The sequence below is a fragment of the Talpa europaea genome (assembly GCF_964194135.1).
Source record: "Talpa europaea genome assembly, chromosome: 2".
Taxonomy (NCBI): domain Eukaryota; kingdom Metazoa; phylum Chordata; class Mammalia; order Eulipotyphla; family Talpidae; genus Talpa; species Talpa europaea.
Window position 1 is genome coordinate 8,786,983 of NC_140068.1, and position 18,245 is coordinate 8,805,227.

Genomic DNA, 18,245 nt, shown 5'->3' on the forward strand with positions numbered 1-18,245 from the left:
TCCCAACCCATGCTGTGTCATTAAAAAAAAGTCTCAAACCATGAAAAACAATCTTATTAACAATTCCTTTGAGAATCTGTTGAAGAGGTGGTAGATGACTAGAAACTACATCTTGTGTGGGATTGAGAATATGCCTGCAGCTGCCTAACTACAGAGATTATTCTAGAGTCCTCTCTTAAGACTTTCAATGGAGAAACAATTTGAATTATCAATTATACCTTTAGAAAACCCATGGCACTTTAGATTACTTTTCTAACATTTTGTGCCTTTGGTAATATAAAAGTTGACTCAAATCCTAATTATGTTTTAGCTCTCTGGTCTTCAAAGTAGGCGGTACAGAATAATAGATATGTCAAGTAAGATTGACATATGGGGGGAATGGGAATTTCTGTTTACATTAGCTTATATTATTCCTTTTAAATTCCATATTTGTGTTTGTTTATGGTGTCTAGAATGTAACAATATATATAAAGTTCTTTAATGTATAAGGTACATGTTTGAGAATTAGGGGTATATGTTTCAAATATAAGCATTCAGGTACCAGAATTCTTTTTAAATCGCACTTTGGGCTGACATTCCAAAACATTAAAAAAGAAAGACATCCCAGATAACAAAGTGAAGAGGTGAGTCCTCTCCCATCTGCAGATGCAGAATTGCCAGTGATGTGCTCCTTAGACCTGAGCATGATAATGTGTTGAAGTGAAAGTGAGAGGGGAGAGATCATTTTCTGTGCTGGAATTTTATTTGCTGTGATTTAAAAAGCACAATGGATTAATGTCTGAATCATGCCTGCAGAAAAATGTTTAAGACTTGACAAATATGATGGACTAAGTATCCTGAAACTTTGTTGAAAAATGCTCAGTAATATATGGTGGAAAAATTCTACTCTTGATGAAAAAAGGAGGTGATTTATCCTAAGGAATCTTCTGAGCCTGGAGTCCTCAGGTGCCTCCACACAAAGGCATGCAGGAGTTTGGTCTGAGCCATCCCGTGAGACTCTTCTGCTATGTTTTTGATTCCTTAGCTTCCCACAAGGGTAAGAGATAGATCTTTCAGCCCAATACAGGATTTGTCTGTCTATCAGACTGAAACAAGCAGTTCCTCTGTGTCTGCTCAGGCATTTGCTAAAGTTCACCTACTTTCCCAGAAGACTCTAGAAGTTCAGCAGCTCAGTCTCCAAATTAGTTTTTTAGTGTCTTTTTGCCCCTTTGTCCAAGTCTGCATGTTTCTGAGGATCGTCTTATTTGTGCAGTTCAGCCAGGAAACTACATGAAGGCCAGCAAGACTGAGAGGCAGGGTAATGGGGTTGTGACTGTGACAGGAGTCTGTCTGTGTTGTTTATAGAGTCATGCTGGATGCTGGGGAGGAAAGAACTGGATGTGTATCAAGAGTAGCAAAAATAGTAACTAAAATAGATGTTCTTAAAACTCATAGAGACATTAAGAAAAAAAAAATGTGTCATCAGTAAAAAATAAAATCCAAAGGAAAAGTTTAATAGAAGAGAGAGCACATAGCTAAATAGAGGCTGGGTGAATTATATTATCTGCATGAAGAAATTGATCCAGACTGCAGCAGAGAGACAGAGATGGAAAGAAAGTGTGATAAAGAGTTTAAGAGTCCTGGAGGATGGAAACATCCAAGGCTATTCAAAGAAAAGGGATTTTGAAAGAATGGAATTAGAGAGACAATATTAAAATGCATAATGACTAATAATATTCCTGAGTTGTTTAAAGTTACAGCCTCAATTTTGGAGAACTCAATGAATTTCAGGAAAGATAAATAAAAAGAAATTGACCTTTATGTATGCATGGTAGTGCAAATGTGCATTTACAAAGACAAAGAGATGCTATTGAAAGAAGTTAGATTTTTAAAAAAAATCACATTTGAAGATATAACAACTAAACAGAAACAGGCCACTTCTCAACATTAGCATTAGAAGCCAGTGGGGTAGATCAGTATCTTCAAAGTGCAGATAGACAATACTTATCACTCCAGAATTTTAAATTCAGAAAAAAAGATAAGAACAAGGATGAAATACATTTTCAGATCCACAAGAGCAGAAAACACCTTTACAAAAAAAAAAGTTTTAAAGAACATACTCTAAGAGGCAAAATCAAAGCTGAGAATATAACTGAGATATGAAATGGCATTATGAATAAAACAAATGAAAATATGCCTGTAAATTTAAATATTTATGCCATGAAATAAAAAAAATAGTAACATTGATTATGTGGGGTTAAAACAAAACAGAAGATAGAATTAAAATGTTTTAATAAAATTAAGATGTACAGTTTTTTGTACATCTCAAGGGTAAGGATTAGTGATACACATTCTAAGGACTATTCGTCAAGCGAGAAGGGGATATTGTCTGGTTTCCTTTAGCACTAGTTTGCTATGTATAATTTAAATATAGAATATATCATCTTATTAGGAAAGAAAAAATAGAAGTGAGACAAAACTTCAATTGAGAATTAAAAGAGGGTAGGAAAAGAAAAAAAAAGAATTAGGGCAAGTGAGATGGTAAAATAATAAAAATTGATGATACCTGTTTTTATTTAAAGGTTCTGACTGTCACAATGTATGGAAGGATGAAAAGAAGGAAGGAAGAAGGAAGTGGGGAGGATTAGAAAAAAATCTTTAAGAAAATAAAGTAATATATTTTTATGGTAGAATATATATTATTTATTGAATCCTACTAAGTGTCAGAGTAGACACTATGTACTTTGCAAATTTTCTTAATCTTATTTTTAAAATAATAAATTTTATTTTTATATTCCCCCATACAATTGCAAATGCCCCATTCTGACCCCAATCCTTCCCCTCCCGCCCCCCACCCCCAAAAAACTGTCTCTGGTTCATAGTTTTTTGTTGATTTTGATTTTCACTTTCTTATATTCATTTTCCTGGTCCCTTATTTAAGTTCTCTAGATTCCTGCTATGAGTGAGACCATCCGGTATTTTTCTTTTTCTTTTTGGCTTATTTCGCTGAGCATGATCCCTTCCAGCGCCATCCATGTTGCTGCAAATTGCATGTGTTTATCTTTTTTGAATGCTGAGTAATATTCCATGGTGTATATGTACCACATCTTCTTGATCCAGTCATCTATTTTTGGGTATTTGGGTTGTTTCCAAAGCTTAGCTATTGTAAACAGTGCTGCTATAAACATAGGGGTGCAGGTGTTCTTTGGAATTGATGTTTCTGTGTCCTTTGGGTAAATACCTAGGAGTGGAATTGCTGGATCCTATGGAAGCTCTATGTTTAGTAGGTCCAGAAATCTCCACACAGCTCTCCATAGTGGTTGGACCAGTTTGCACTCCCACCAACAGTGCAGAAGAGTTCCTTTTTCTCCACACCCTCGCCAACATTTGTTGTTGCTAGTTTTTTTTAATATGTGCCATTCTCACTGGTGTAAGATGGTATCTCATGGTAGTTTTGATTTGCATTTCCCTGATTACAAGAATTGAACATTTTTTCATATGTCTGTTGGCCATTTGCATTTCCTCTTCAGAGAAGTTTCTTTTTAGCTCTTCTGCCCATTTTTTGACTGGATTATTTTCTTTGTTGTTGCTGAGTCTCATCAGCTCTTTGCAGATTTTTGTGATCAGTCCTTTATCATTAGTGTTGGGTGCAAAAATGTTCTCCCAGTTGGTGGGGTTTCTCTTTGTTTTTGTTATTGTCTCTTTTGCTGTGCAGAAGCTCTTTAATTTGATGTAGTCCCAGCTGTTTATCTTTGTCTTCACTATCACTGCTTTGGGTGATGTGTCTGTAAAGATGTCTTTGATGTGCAAATCCCGTAGTGTTTCGCCTATATTTCCTTCTATGTCAGCCTGATTGGTTTTCCTTTGAATGTTATCTGTTTCTTCTCTCTTGTCAGCTTCATTATTTTTTCCTTGTCCTGGATTCTTGGGAGCTTTACTATTATGTGTCTTGCTGTGTTTTTCCTTTTGTCGTGGAAGTTTGGTGTTCTTCTTGCTTCTTGTATATCAATTTTCAGCTCCTTCTTCACATTTGGGAAGTTCTCTTCAATTATCTCCTGGAATATTTTCTCTGTTCCTACATCTCTCTCCTCTCCTTCTGGAATTCCTATAACTCTTATATTTCCTTTCCTCATGGAGTCAGATAGTTCCCGAAGTCTTTCTTCATTCTTTTTCCTTCGTACTTCTCTTTCCTTTTCTGTTTTGGTTCTTTTTATTTCTGTGTCTTCAAGATTACTTATTCGTTCTTCCATTTCATCTATTCTGCTTTCATTGCTTTTCCCAGAGTTCTTTAGTTCCTCCATTAATTCTTTGATCTCCTGCATTTCTCTTACTTCCCTCTTTAGGGACTCAATTTCCTTCTTCTGATCTATCACTTTTTTAATCATGGCAATTTTAATTCTTTTTTTTTTTTTTAAGAGGCATGTTTATTTATTTATTTATTTGTTTGTTTGTTTGTTTATACATGCACTGGGTACAGTCAGAAGCGCGGGAGGGCGAGAGAACTCACCAGAGCCAGAGCGGGGAGCAGAGCAGGCAGAAAGACCGAAGCACACTGCTGAAGGGAGCAGCGGGCGGCAGGAGAGGTCTGCGCGCCATGTGGGACCCTCCTCAGGTGGCCGGGGAGCAGCCGGGGATCGAACCGGCGCCGCAGAGGTCGCCGGCAGCTTCGCAACCCAGCGCTCAACCACTGCGCCACCGGGGAGGCCCTAATCATGGCAATTTTAAATTCTCTTTCTGGAAGGCTCAGAAGTTCTTCCAAGTTGCTGTCGTTGCAATCTGGGGAGTGGTTTTCTTTTTGTGGTGTGCTTCTTTTGAGGAGTTGTTAGGTTGCGTGTGGTTCTTCTACTCCCTACTGTCTGTTTTCTAATTTGTCGTATGCGTTGGGACACTGTGTTGCTCGGACTGACTGGCATCTTGGGTGAACTTCTCTGCTCCCCTCTGGCTCTTCCAGGAGCCATCTCTGTCTTCTGGGGGAGCTTTCTGCTGGTTTTAGGCAGTTTTTACTGAAGAAATGTCCCTGTTCTAAAATGGCGAAGCGGGATGCAGTCCCTGCGCCTCCGGTTTCAGGCACACTCTTCTGCGCACCCGGTCTGTCCCGGACGTGGGTGCCTGCTCCCTCTGTGGGCTCAGACTGCTGGTCGGAAGGGTCCTGGCGTAGGCTAACTTCCCGGCTGGCCACTGGGTCCTCCAGAAGCCTTCTGCCCTTTTCAAGCAGTCTTAAGAAATTTCCTGTTCTATGGGGTGTTAGTGACTTTTTTTTTCCTGGTCACTAGGTGGCACCAGAGATCTCTCCTATTGTCCTTGGGGGGCTGTTTTTCGCCTCCCCCCACCCCATGGGACAGGGAACAGAGTGGGAATGGTAGGGTACACCTCAACAGCTTTGGGGTGCTGTGTCTGCCTTGTGCCCCACCGTCGTGGAGAACCCACGCCCCGAATTTTCGTGCCCCGGGTCTCAGTTCAAAGCCCTCAGTTCCAGGACACGGGCTGTAGCCCAGTTCAGTGGCACGGGAATGGCGCCTTTTGCACCGCTCCCGTGCCTGGGTGCCTGGTTCCTGCTTACTCAGGGAGGGACCTTCACCTCAGTGAGGACCTCCACGCGTGTCCCCGCAAGCCTAGGTCGCAGGCGCGGGGACCTGGGCAGCCACGTTCCCGGTCTGCATTTGCTTTTCAAGCGCGCCAAGCGCACCGCTTTTCCGCGCAAGCTTACCGGCAGCCCGGGCTGTGTGGGCGTCTCCCGGAGTCTTTGTTCTTCTCTAATGGCGCCCAGAGCCGTTCGCTCACCGCCGCGGCGAATCCTGCAGGGTTCGCCTCAGCTCCGTTCACGGGATGTGGTGGCTGCAATAGTTCCTTTCCACTCACAGTCCCGCTTGCTGCGTCGTTTGTTCTTGTTGGCCGTTTTGGTTTGTTGTTTCCCTCCTCTCTGCAGGTCGGAGAGTGCCGCCTCTGTGGGCGGGGAAGGGGAGCAGGGTTCTGCGCTTCCCTCCCTTCTGGTCCTCTTTTATGGCCACTTTCTTCTTCGGGTAGTTTGCTGGAGTCACCCCTTTATCTTCCGTGTCCCAGTTCTCACTGGGACCTGCCGCTTTTCCTCCCTATTAACTTTTTTTAATGGGAGATCTTACTCGCAGCGTCTCCTCGCCGCCATGTTGCTCCGCCCCCTAAAGTAATATTTTGTAAGATTCTATGAGGCTCACTTACTCCTTTTTTTTTTTAATCTTTTAAGCGCTGCATTGAGGTATAATTGAAATATAATTCCCATACCAAACAATTCACCCATTTAAAGTACACCACTTATAAAGTATACCATACATTTGAAGTGTACGGACATAAAAGTATGCCAAAATGGCTTTTAGTAGATTTACTGATATGTACGTCCATCCCCACAGTCAATTCTGGGATATTTTTTTCCTTATCTCAGAAATGAGATACCCTTAACTCTCACTCCCTTGCTCTCTACTCAACACCTCACTAAAGGAAGCAACCACTGATTCACTTTCTGTCTCTGCTCATTTCCTTGCTCTGGATTTCTATGTGAATGAAATTATATAATATATGGACTTTGATAACTGGTTTTTCTCATTCTTTTATGTTTTCAAGTTTCATTCATGTTGTATTTATCAGTACTTCATGTCTCTTAATGACAAAATATTATTTCATTGTCTGTATAGACCTCATATTATTTATTCAATCATATGCTGATGGACATTTTGATTGTTTCCACATTTTGGCTATTGTCAGTCATTCTGCTATAAACATTCCTGTAGTTTTTATTTTTTTACATGTGTGTAGACATGTTTTAATTTCTCTTGGCTATAACCAATGGATGAAAACTCTGTGTCCCATGGTAACTCTGTATTTAATCATTTGAGGAACTGCCACACTGTTTTATGAAGTAACCACACATTTTTCATTTCCACTGCTGATACACAAGGTTTCCAATTTCTCTATATCTTCACCAACATTTGTTATAATCTGACTATTTTTGTTGTAGTCATCCTAGTGGGTTTTGATTTGCATTTCCCTAAAGACTAAAGATGTTGTATATTAGCGATTTTCATGTTGTTTATAGTTAAATGTCTATTCAGATCTATTGCCAATTTTTGAATTAGATTACTTATTTTTTATTACTGAGTTATAAGTTGTTCATATGTTCTGGATACAAGTCCTTTGTTAGATATATTATTTGCAAATATTTTATGCCATTATGTAGATTGTCTTTTACTTTCTAGTTTATATCTTTCAATGCACAAAAATTTCTAACTATGATGAAATCCTTTGATCCTTTTTTTCTTTTGTTGTTCATGTCTGGTGATATCTAAGAATTCTTTGCCAAACTCAAGGCCATGAATATTGCTCCTAATATTTTTTCTGAGTGTTAGTTCTTGCAATTAGGTCTTTGAGTTATCGTTAAGTTAAAGTATGGGTTCAGCCTCATTCTAGATGTTTCTATAGAGGTATTTCTTATGGATGAGATTAACATTTTTTTTTAAAGATTTATTTATTTTTGCATACAAGAGCTGGGGTGTGGTCCAGAGGTATGGAGAGGCAGAAGGATTCACCAGAGACAGAGTGGAGAGCAGAATACATGTATCGACTGAAATACATGGCTAAGGGGAGCAGAGGGCAAAACAGGAGAGGTCTGATGCACCATGTGGGCCAGCAACTTGGCTGGGGATCAAACTCTTTCAGTGGCTGCGGATAGTTCGGTAGTGCTGAGACTTAACCCCTTGCACCACCAGGGAGGCCTAAGATTAATATTTAAATCAGTGGACTCTGAATAAAGTAGATTACCCTCCCCATGTCGGTGGACTTCATCCAATAACCAAAGACCTTAATAAAAAAAAAAGCCTGACCTTCCCCAAAGAAGAGGGGGTTCTACCAGCAGGAAGCCACTGATCTCAAACTGCAGCTCCTTCCTATGCTTGCTGTTCTGCCAGCAGATATTGGACATGACAAACCTCCAAAATCATGTAAGGCCATTCCTTAAAATAAATCTCACTTTTCATATGTGCTCTTCCAGTTGGTTCTGTTTCTCTTAAAACCATGATTGATATACCAAGTGATAGCAAAAACCCAGAAAGAAGAGTGGAACATTAAATCCAGCTTCTGTTGAAGGAGCTAAGTTTATACGACGCTTTTGGTTTATATGGTTTCTTGGACTCCGAAGAGATGAATCAAAGTCGAGGGCCTGTCCAAAGTCAGAGGCCTAGTCGGAGTCCCCCTTCAGCACTCGGGGCCTCCAGAAGTACACAATCTTAGTGTAAATATACATTCAAAATAAACTGACCTCCATACCACAGGAACTGTCAGGGAAATTGCCTCAAATGCTAGCATTTAGAATTGAGGGGGAGAATATTGGCTCTGAGAATTTGTAAACATCTAGACCTCATGGGAGATTGTAACCTGAATTCATAAAAGCTGGATGATTTGAATGAAACCCTCCAGCTAAGAATTTAGTATAAAGTGATTCCAGGCTGATTGGGTTCCCAGAGTGTCTGGCAAAAATACAAATCATTCTGGAGAAACTCACTTCAACACAGACCTCGAAGAAATTATGTTACTAAAAGTCCAAGAGATTTGGACACAGAGTATAAAATACAAGTCAGCAACAAAAAATAAAGCAAACATACCACACAAGGCAAGACGTTGGAAGAGAGAATCAGCAAAAATAGATACCAGAGTCAAGCACACAAAAAATGAAAGTAATGGAATTGTCAGACACAGAAGATAAAATGAATGTGCTTAATATTCTTAAAGAAATTAGAATAAAAATATGAATACTGAGCAAGAAAGTATTAAAAGATCAAATTTAAGAATAAATATCTACAGAGGAAAAATATGATCATTTAAATTAAATATCTGAAAGGAAAATTAGCAAACTTGGGAAACTGATGTGTGATTGTGTTAGGGGGGAAAGGCTGTCCTAAAGCGAATTCCATACAGGCTTTGTGGACTCCACCCCCACCCCAGGCCAAAGCCAGACACTGGGAACTCCAAATCCCATCCCCACCAAGGGAAGGTGGCTGGGACCTGAGGGTGGAGTTAAGCAGCCAGGCTGGTATAAAGCCAGACATGTGGGCTTTGGAGGGGTCCCCCATTTTGGCTCTCCGCCAGCTCTCAGCGCCCAGCCAGCTCTGAGAGTGCCTTTGGGTTTCCAGGTCGTTGGATCAGGTAGGACGCATTAAAGACTGTATTTCCCTGTTTTCTCCCTGAGTTGTGCATTTCCTCATCTCCCCTTCCCTTGTAAATAAACCTTTTATTAACCTTTTGTGTGTGCCTGTAGTGGCGTATTCATAAGTCCCTTTTAAGCGAGCGGGTGAGGACCCACAGCCAGGCAACCCGTTTTATATCGGGGTTGCTCCGTAACATATGGACTGAATATTTGTTCCACCAAATTGTTAATGTTGAAACTTTATCCTCCAAGATGATGATATTAGGAGGTGGGATCTTTGGGAGGTAATTGATATGAGACCATGTGGCTACAGCGCCCATGAATGCAGTGAGCATCCCTCTAAGGTTCAGGAGAAAGCTTCCTTTGCTTTCTGCTCTCTGCCCTGTGAGGACATGCAAGAAAACAGCTGTCAGCAACGGGAGGTGGCTCTCACCAGGAGCCAGGAATGCTGGCACCCTTATCTCGCTTCTTATCTCCTCGACAACTGAGAGCTAAATTTCTAATGTTAATCTACCATCCAATCTATAGGATTTTGTTATAGCAGCCCAGGAAGTATGAAAACAATAGGAATAGGCTTCATAGTTCATAAGAAGGTCAAAGGAGAATGGGCTAGAAGCATTATATATTCCTTTATTTATTTATAAGCTTTGATATTAACAATGCATCAAAGTCTGGTAGATTCATAATAATTATGAAATTTGGTTTCAGAGAGAAAAAAATGCTTATTTCTGAAAGTCAATACTAATTGAACACATTTATTTTTACTGGTTGAATAAAAGTGACTATGGGCATGTAAATATTCAGAACTCGATCATATACTAATGTTTAAAGAAATTTAAAGATTTAAAGAAATTTCGATCATATACTAATGTTTTGTGGGGTTTTATTTATCACATAAATTATTTTTTTAGGGCCTCCCTGGTGGCACAATGGTTTAGTGCTGGGCTGTGAAGCTGCCCACAGCCTCTGCAGCGCCGGTTCGATCCCCCAGCCACCAGCGAGGGTCCCACATGGACTGCAGACCTCTCCTGTCTTGCCCACTGCTCCCCTCCACAGTGTATTTCGTCAGTCTGCCTGTTCTGTTCCCCGCTCTGGCTCTGGTGAATTCTCTCACCCTCCTTCACTTCTGACTGTACCCAGTGCTTGTATAAATAAATAAATAAATCTTTAAATTTTTTTTTTTTAAATTTGTGAATGAAATTTTGTTTAATATACTCTTAGGAATTTATATGACTAAAATAAATATTCTGAAATTTTAATTTCCTAAATTTGAAAACCCTGGGCTTCCTTTAGCTAATTTATGTTTAAATAGATTTATTTTATTTCTAGTATGATGGCAACTATTTTTTTATTAAAATCATAAAGACTATTAAAGTCACAAGACAAGCTCACTTGTTTAAAAAATGTAAATCAGACACTCAATTTTGTTTCATCCCATTAATTCTTTTCTTCCTCAGTCTAAGCATCTTATTTACATAAATTTGCAAATTATGAAATGAAGAAATGACAATAAATGATACTAACATTTTACTAGAAAACTTTTCTTTACTTTTTATTCTCCCCCAAAAGGCTTTTTTATGAGACACTAGTTGCATGATAGTTCAATTAATATCTGAAAAATCACAAAATGCCTCACACAATTTTAGAGTCAACTTTTGTGCCAGCCTGTATGGAAATTATCAATACTGTTTTGGACTAATGGAATATAGGAGCCAATGCTGAATTATGGTTAGTAGGTTCATTGTCAACATACAATAGAACCTGGGACAAGACTGATCCAGAAAATTATAAAAGCAAAATGTCTTTACTGCACAGGGATGAATCTGCAGACATTATTAAGAGTGCTCAGTTAATAGCATTAATTAGAAGTCCTCAGGAGAAATGCTTTATAGAACATTATTAGTTCTGCAAGACATATAAAAACAAATTACCGAGTGTGAATTATTGAAAGTGATAAATGAATACTTTGAAACAAGGTATTAAACAAATGCAGTGGATATTTCCTACCAATGTTACAGCTAAAAAGACAGAAAGATGCAAAGATACAGATACAGAGACTTTATTTCGAAATACTTTGGAATACTTGAGAGTTTAGTTCTATGTTAAAAGATGGGTAGAATAAAGGTCATTAAAAGAGTATTTGGTGGTGTCTAGCAGATCCCTTGGGGTTGTCTGATTCCATGGGTGTCTGTGCCTTTAACTATTTTGCAACTCTGTGGATTAAAAACAAGTAATTCTGTAGAGGACTGATAGTAACAATGATGTTCCCAACTCAGGGTAAATGCATAGGACCCTGTTCATACAGGGATGCAAATAGGCTTCTTCTCCTTGTGTATATAATTCATTCCTTCCCCTACAGAGAAGATGATTTCAGGTATCACATGCTCTTGTCCTTTGGCTCTTGATAAGCTTGCATCTAGTAGTGAATCCACTGAAGGAGTCCTCACTGCGGAGGTATGCTCCCGGCTTCTCCTTTGAACTTGCTTTAACATCTTACTGAAACTCTCATTAATTGATGAACTACATAAAATCCCCGACATGTATTCACATTATAGTCTCATGGGAGTCACAATTATACCTTTTATAAAAAAATATTTAATGATGGGAACATGTTCCAGTTTATCATTAAAACCTTAAAAATTGTTTTTCCACCTGTATTCTATTAAGTTAATGTAATGAAAGCAATAGTCTGAGCTGGTTCTAATACCTTAGCACCCTACATAAGTAAGCAAACCAAAACTTAAATCTGGAAAGGCCTCAAAATCAAGAAATCAAAACTCAAGTACAGTCAATCATAAACAGACAACTAGACTTTCCCAAATAATCCATCTGCTCAAGGTTAGCAAATCAAGTATTTTCCTCACTTTGCTTCTGTCCTGTGCATAGCCCTGCCCCAACCATTTCTGGTTTGATGCTGTCCAATTAGAATTGATCTTTGGGGAGGACTATGCGGGATCTGGTGGTGGGCCCATGACCATAGCAATACTTCATGGGGTAACCTAATATTACCTCAATTAAAAATATTAAATAAATTTATTTAAAGAAGTAATTAAAAATAAAAGAAACACTAGAAGAAAAATTGACTTTTGCTCAAATAAACTCTCAAAAATTTAAAAATGCCTCTGTTTATCTTTTAATGGTTCAGTATTTAATATTTCATATCTGCCTTAATATTTATATTTTATCTTTTTCATATTTATAAGATAAGTGAAAATATAATGGTGTTTCCCTCAGTAAGTCCCACAAAGAGTGACCAACCGTATAATTTTTGTTCAAACTAGAGTATTTTGAAAATGTGGAGACACTATTCATAATTACACTGTCACAACAAGTTGAATGAGGAGAGTACTGGACAAACCAGTACTACCCTGGGCAAACCTGGGTGTAACTCCATCTTATACATAAAGGACCCTTAATCCTCTCTAGGTTATACCAGAATACCATATAAATACTTTTTTATGTGTGTCTTTACGTGAAAAATGTTGGGAAGCACTGCTGTATAACACTATAGTATATGAACATATGATTATTTGTTATTTATTTTTGTGTTGATGGGCATTTTAGTTTTTCTCAAATTTTTACTTTATATGTAAACCTGCTAAGAGTAGTTTTTGTACCTGTGTCCTTGTATGCACCTGGACAGTTTCCCTGAGGTATATTAGTAGCACCGTCTCTACTCGATCAAAGTATGTCCATGTTCAACTTTTCAAGAAGTTTCCAATTTTCTTTTCCAAAGTGGTTGTACACATTTATACCCACATACTGCATTAGAAGTGCTCCATTTCTCCACATCTTTGCCAAAAAAAAAAAATAAACATGTTGTATGTCATTGCTTTGATGTCCATGAAATTGTATCTCATGATTTATATATGCCTTTCCCCAACCATAGTGAGCATTAATATTTTTCAATACATATTAACCATTCTCACTGCTTATGTGAAATACCTGTTTATTTGTTTTATTTTCTTCTGGCTTATTTTGCATATCTTTTCCTTACTGTAGAATTCATTTAATCCTCTTGATAGTAAAACTTCCTTAGTCATGTCCACTGAAAATTATCCCAGTTGATAATGTATCATTTCCCTTTTATTTATGAATATTTGGACATAAAGAAGTTTTTAGTCTTAATGTTGCCAAATTTATCAGGTGATCTCTTTATGGTTTGTGGTTTTCATATTTTGTTAAGAGATGCTCTCACACCCTGGAGTAATAAAGATATTGTCATATATTTTCTTTGAAAGCTTTCAGAATTTATTTTTTATATTCAAGTCTAAGCAATCTGGTACTGATTTTGTCTAGGAGTAAAGTGTGATACTTTTTGTAGAGCTTTTTCTCTCACATTCACACCAGTCAGCCCAGCTTCACTCATTTTATTCCTTATCTTTTCCTCATTGATCTCAAATGTCAACTATCTCACAAATCATTTTTTTAAGATATGTGTATTTATAGCTGTGTTCTCTGTTTCAATAATTTGTCTCCACTGTCTTGCAATAGTTTTATAATATATTTTGGTATCTGGTAGGGCAAATCCATTACCTGGTTCTTACATTGTGAGATATACACACACAGGTGTATATGTGTATATGTATATGCATATATGTATGTATACACAAACATATGTGTATATATATCCATTGTGTGTATACCCATGATGTGTGTGCATATTTATATATGCACATGGTGTATGTGTGTGTGTATACCCATAGTGTGTATCTATGTACACACACACACACACATATGCCATCAAGGATAGTGTGAAAAGGGAAAATAAAGTCATTTTTGCTTTTAACCATAGCCTTCGGCATATAGACGAGTACACACAGAGGGCATCAGACTGATGTCGACAAGCTCAGCCAGCCAGCTTGCTTTACCAGTGGGTAGGGATTTCTGTGTCCCCAGCCCATGGGATGTGTGGCCTTTCAAGCACAGCAGCTTCCTGTGAGACTCTCTACTCAGTGTCTCGTCTTGCATGTGAGTGAGAGAGTTGCCTCCCATACTTTCTTCTGCTGTTAAAACAAAACAAACCAAAACACTTGGCAGAGCATTCAGGGTAGCTTTGCCATTTCAGACTCACTTTAGAGTTTATGCTTATGGACCTTGAAGATTAACTTTAAAAAAAAAACAAAAAAACTGTTTCCTAGGCTCCACTCAAAACCAATTAAATATCTGGGAGTAGACCCAAGCACCCAAATCTTTTAAAACCACGCAGGGTTTTTGACAGTGCTGACAGTAGACCATAGATTTAGAGGTAGCAAATGCAAGGAGAAATTGTTCTCAGGACAGCATGTTAACAAAAACAGAAACCAAAATTGCTGCTCAGCAGAGTGGAGGAAGCAGGTGGCTGGGCCAATGGGCGCCCTCACTGGAGGATTTATAAAGGTCACTGTAAGGAAAACTAAGGCCTCGCTCCAGCTCAACTGCATCAGAACATGGAGGGCTGGGATGGCGTTTATAAAAATCTCCTCAGGTGGTTCTAATGGGCCACTCACACCTAAGAAAAGCAACACAGAAATAAATAGAGGTGATTGGGATTGTCAAAATGCACTGCAGGCCATGGGATGATCTTCTTGGCTCTGGGGTCTCTCATTTTTTCCTTAAGGGGAAAATATGCTGACATTTCATCAACATTGAATAGGTTCATCCTGGGACAAGAATGGAGGATTTCAGGAGGCCAACAGCACCTGAAGCAAGATTTTCCTCTCGGCCTGGAGGTCCAGGAGTGAGTCTCAGTGCCTGGAACTGTCTGAGCGTCCCATCTTGCAGGGTGAGGTACAGGGACACACAGACCCTGTTGGAGTTAGATTTAGGTTGGGGCTGAAAGCATTCCTCCTGGGTGGTGGGGAATGTTCTCAGCTCTGTGCTTCCCAACTCTTATCCCTTGGAGGGGGGTCTAATTAGACTATTTACTTGCTTTTCCATAAGTCTCTCTAGCTAATGCCAGCATGCCTTAGTTCCCCGACACCTCCTTCCACCAAGCCTGGAGGGGCTCCAGAGTGTAGGTCTGTGTAAGTGAGCAACAGGAATGCGCATCACCCCTGCCCTGCCATGTGGCTGTTTTCTAAATAAATCTGCAAGGTCCGGGGTGCCTTCAAACGCTTCCTACTGACCTTAACTTTTCCACATTCCCTTCTCCAAACACATGCTCTCTTTCAGATTTTTAAAATTCCTTTTATTTTCATCATCAAGTGGGCCAAAGGGAAAACTGGCTTAGCTCACAGGGAAAAGTTTGCAGAGGGTATGACTGACTGAATGTAAGTGTTCATTCAAAAGCAGCTTGAAGTTTACTTTGGCTTTCGTGCCTACTGAAAAATAAATAAATTTGATTCAATAAATTTGGAAATGTGAATTTTCCTCAGCTCTCTGATGGGGCCAGGTCAGGCCAGGTCAGGTCTATTTGTAGGTCAACAATCGGGGCTAATTCTGGCTTGGCTCAGCACAACCAAGCCCTAGAGGCTTCAGAAATGCACTGTATTTCTATTTAGGGGTCAGAGTTAACAGAAAACATGTGCCCAGCTTGAACTCTACATTTCAGAATTATAACGTCACAACAGCTAGGCTAAGAACTATAAACCTCGATGGAAAAAGAGAAGGGAGGGGAGAGGAAGAGAGAGAAGTTGTGTTTGGAAGGCAGTTAAAAGGAGGTTGGCATCTAAGATTACCTTTGCCTTAAAAGGAGTGGAGTTGGTAAAGATCAATATTCAATATTTTATGTTTTTGATCTTACATTTTTTTTAAAGATTTATTTATTTTTGCATACAAGAGCTGGGGTGTAAGCCAGAGGTGCTAGAGGTGTGAGAGGATTTACCAGACACAGAGTGAGGAGCAGAACAGGCAGACTGACTGAAATACACTGCAGAGGGGAGCAGCAGGTGAGTCAGGAGAGGTCTGCTGCACCATGTGGGTAGCTCCCTGGCCGGGGATCAAACTCGTGCTACAGTGGCTGGCGATAGCTTTATAGTGCTGAGTATGTCATCAGAGTTCAGTTTTGTTTTGTTTTTGACTTATTTATGTAACCTAAATACTCTTATGTATCAGGTATGTGGAGCACCTACTCTGACAGGCATTCTAAAAGCTGGAAACCATGTCTGCCATTTTATTGGCCAACTCTGCCCATACCGGTCTTCTAAAGACAGGCCTCTTCCCCCTCTCACTGCTTAAGAGTGTAAACTTGAGGCAGTTCCCAAGTACTGGCCCTGAGCTAGACGCTGACTGTGGCTGCCACTCGGGGCTCTGCTGTCTGGCCTTCTCACTCTCCCTAAGTAATTAAGTTCCCTAATGATAACGAAGCATCATTACAATAATATTGATACCTGCTGTAATCACTGGCATTCTGGCTTTTCAATTTCCAGTATTTGCCTGGGATCAAGCAGCTCTGTGCTAATGCAGCGGAAGGTCACCCGATGAAGGGGCAGATAGGAGGCGGACGGCTCCGCTTAGCATGCACAGGGGATTAGGCCTTCCTGGCGAAGCAGAGCTAATCTTTCAAGTTGTCCTTTTTTGACTTTCTCAGTTTAATCAGTTTAATCTCATCTTCCCTCTTTTCTGATTACAAGGATTTTCTGTAGAAACCTTGCCTTCACAATAAAGACCGTGCAGCAATTTATTCTCATATTGATTTCAACATTTCTGTTCCTCTACCAATGAGCCAGTACTGGGGGAGGGAGGGAAGGTGCAAAGAGATTGGAGGAAGAAGAGCCAGGAGAACGAGGGCGAACGGGGAATGGGAAGTGAAAGCCCTCCAAGCGTCCATTAGTAGGAGAGCCACGGGCTCCAGGTAGCTAAGAAACCAAAATTTACTCCAGGCAGAAAGAACAGCTACACTGGAAAGTCTTTAAAATGATTTAAGTTCGTTAAGGCAGCTCTGACTACAAGGACTCCCTTTTTCCATTTCTGCACTAAAGAGATGAAGAGACAGACACACCAGATGGAAAGACACACAGATACACAGACAGGCAGACACACACCTTCTGCAATCAGACCCCTTCTGTAACGGCATGTTCTGAGATGAATCACCCAGCAAAACCGTCCTCAGGGATGTGGTGGGGTCTCCTGCTCCTCCAGTCCACACTTGGGGTGGGCAAGTGTCTTCCTGAGTCCCAAACACAAAGCAGAGTCTTTTGCCAAAAGAGGTCAAAGACCAAAAAGTGGATGCATTTAAAAAAATAGCTATGTTCTTTAGGTCAAATTTAAATATTTCATCTTGAACTGATACAATTAGATATTTTTAAAATCATTTTTAAAGAGTTTGAAAACTGGAAAGTTAATCAGCTTTCCACTTCATCCAGACATTTGTTTAACCTTGTCATGCCCGCCAGAATCTGGCATATAACAAAAACAGAAAATATTTGTTTGGCTTGACAAGAAAGAGCTAGGGGTCTCCCTGGTGGCGCAAAGGGTTAAGCACCGCACTACGAAGCAATCCGCAGCCTCTGCAGCACGAGTTTGATCCCTGGCCAGGGAGCAACCCACATGGCACAGCAGACTCTCCTGTCTCCCTGCTGCTCCCCTCAGCAGTGTATTTCAGTCCATCTGCCTGTTCTGTTCCCCACTCTGTCTCTGGTGAATCCTCTCACCACCCCCGTGCCTCTGGCCTGTACCCCAGCTCTTGTAGGCATAAATAAATAAATCTTTAAAAAAAAAAAAAACTGAGAAAGAGCTTGATACAATATGCCCTTTTTAGCTCTTTTCCTTTGTGGTCAGAGAAAATGACAAAACAGCAAAAAGAGAAAAGAAAGAAGGAAGAGAAATTTCCACAGGAACTCACACATGCTGGAGGACCAGAATGAACGGCTTCTTTTAGAATTCTCCACCTCTTTCCATTTGTTCTGATAAAAACTGAAACAATTGTTCAATGCTTAGTGCATGCCCAAACCAGTTTAATTTGCAACCATTGCTCCTGGTTTAAAAAGTCATAAACCTATACATTTACAATGGATCAAATCACTCACCACAATATTTGTCTCCTTAAACGGTGAATGGTGGGTGGGTGGGGGGGGGGCACAGAGCCGAGTATTTTGCACAGGAAATATGCCGCCTTTTCACTAACTTACTAAATCTTTGTACTTTCTCTTCAGGGTTCCTGGCGATAATGATATAC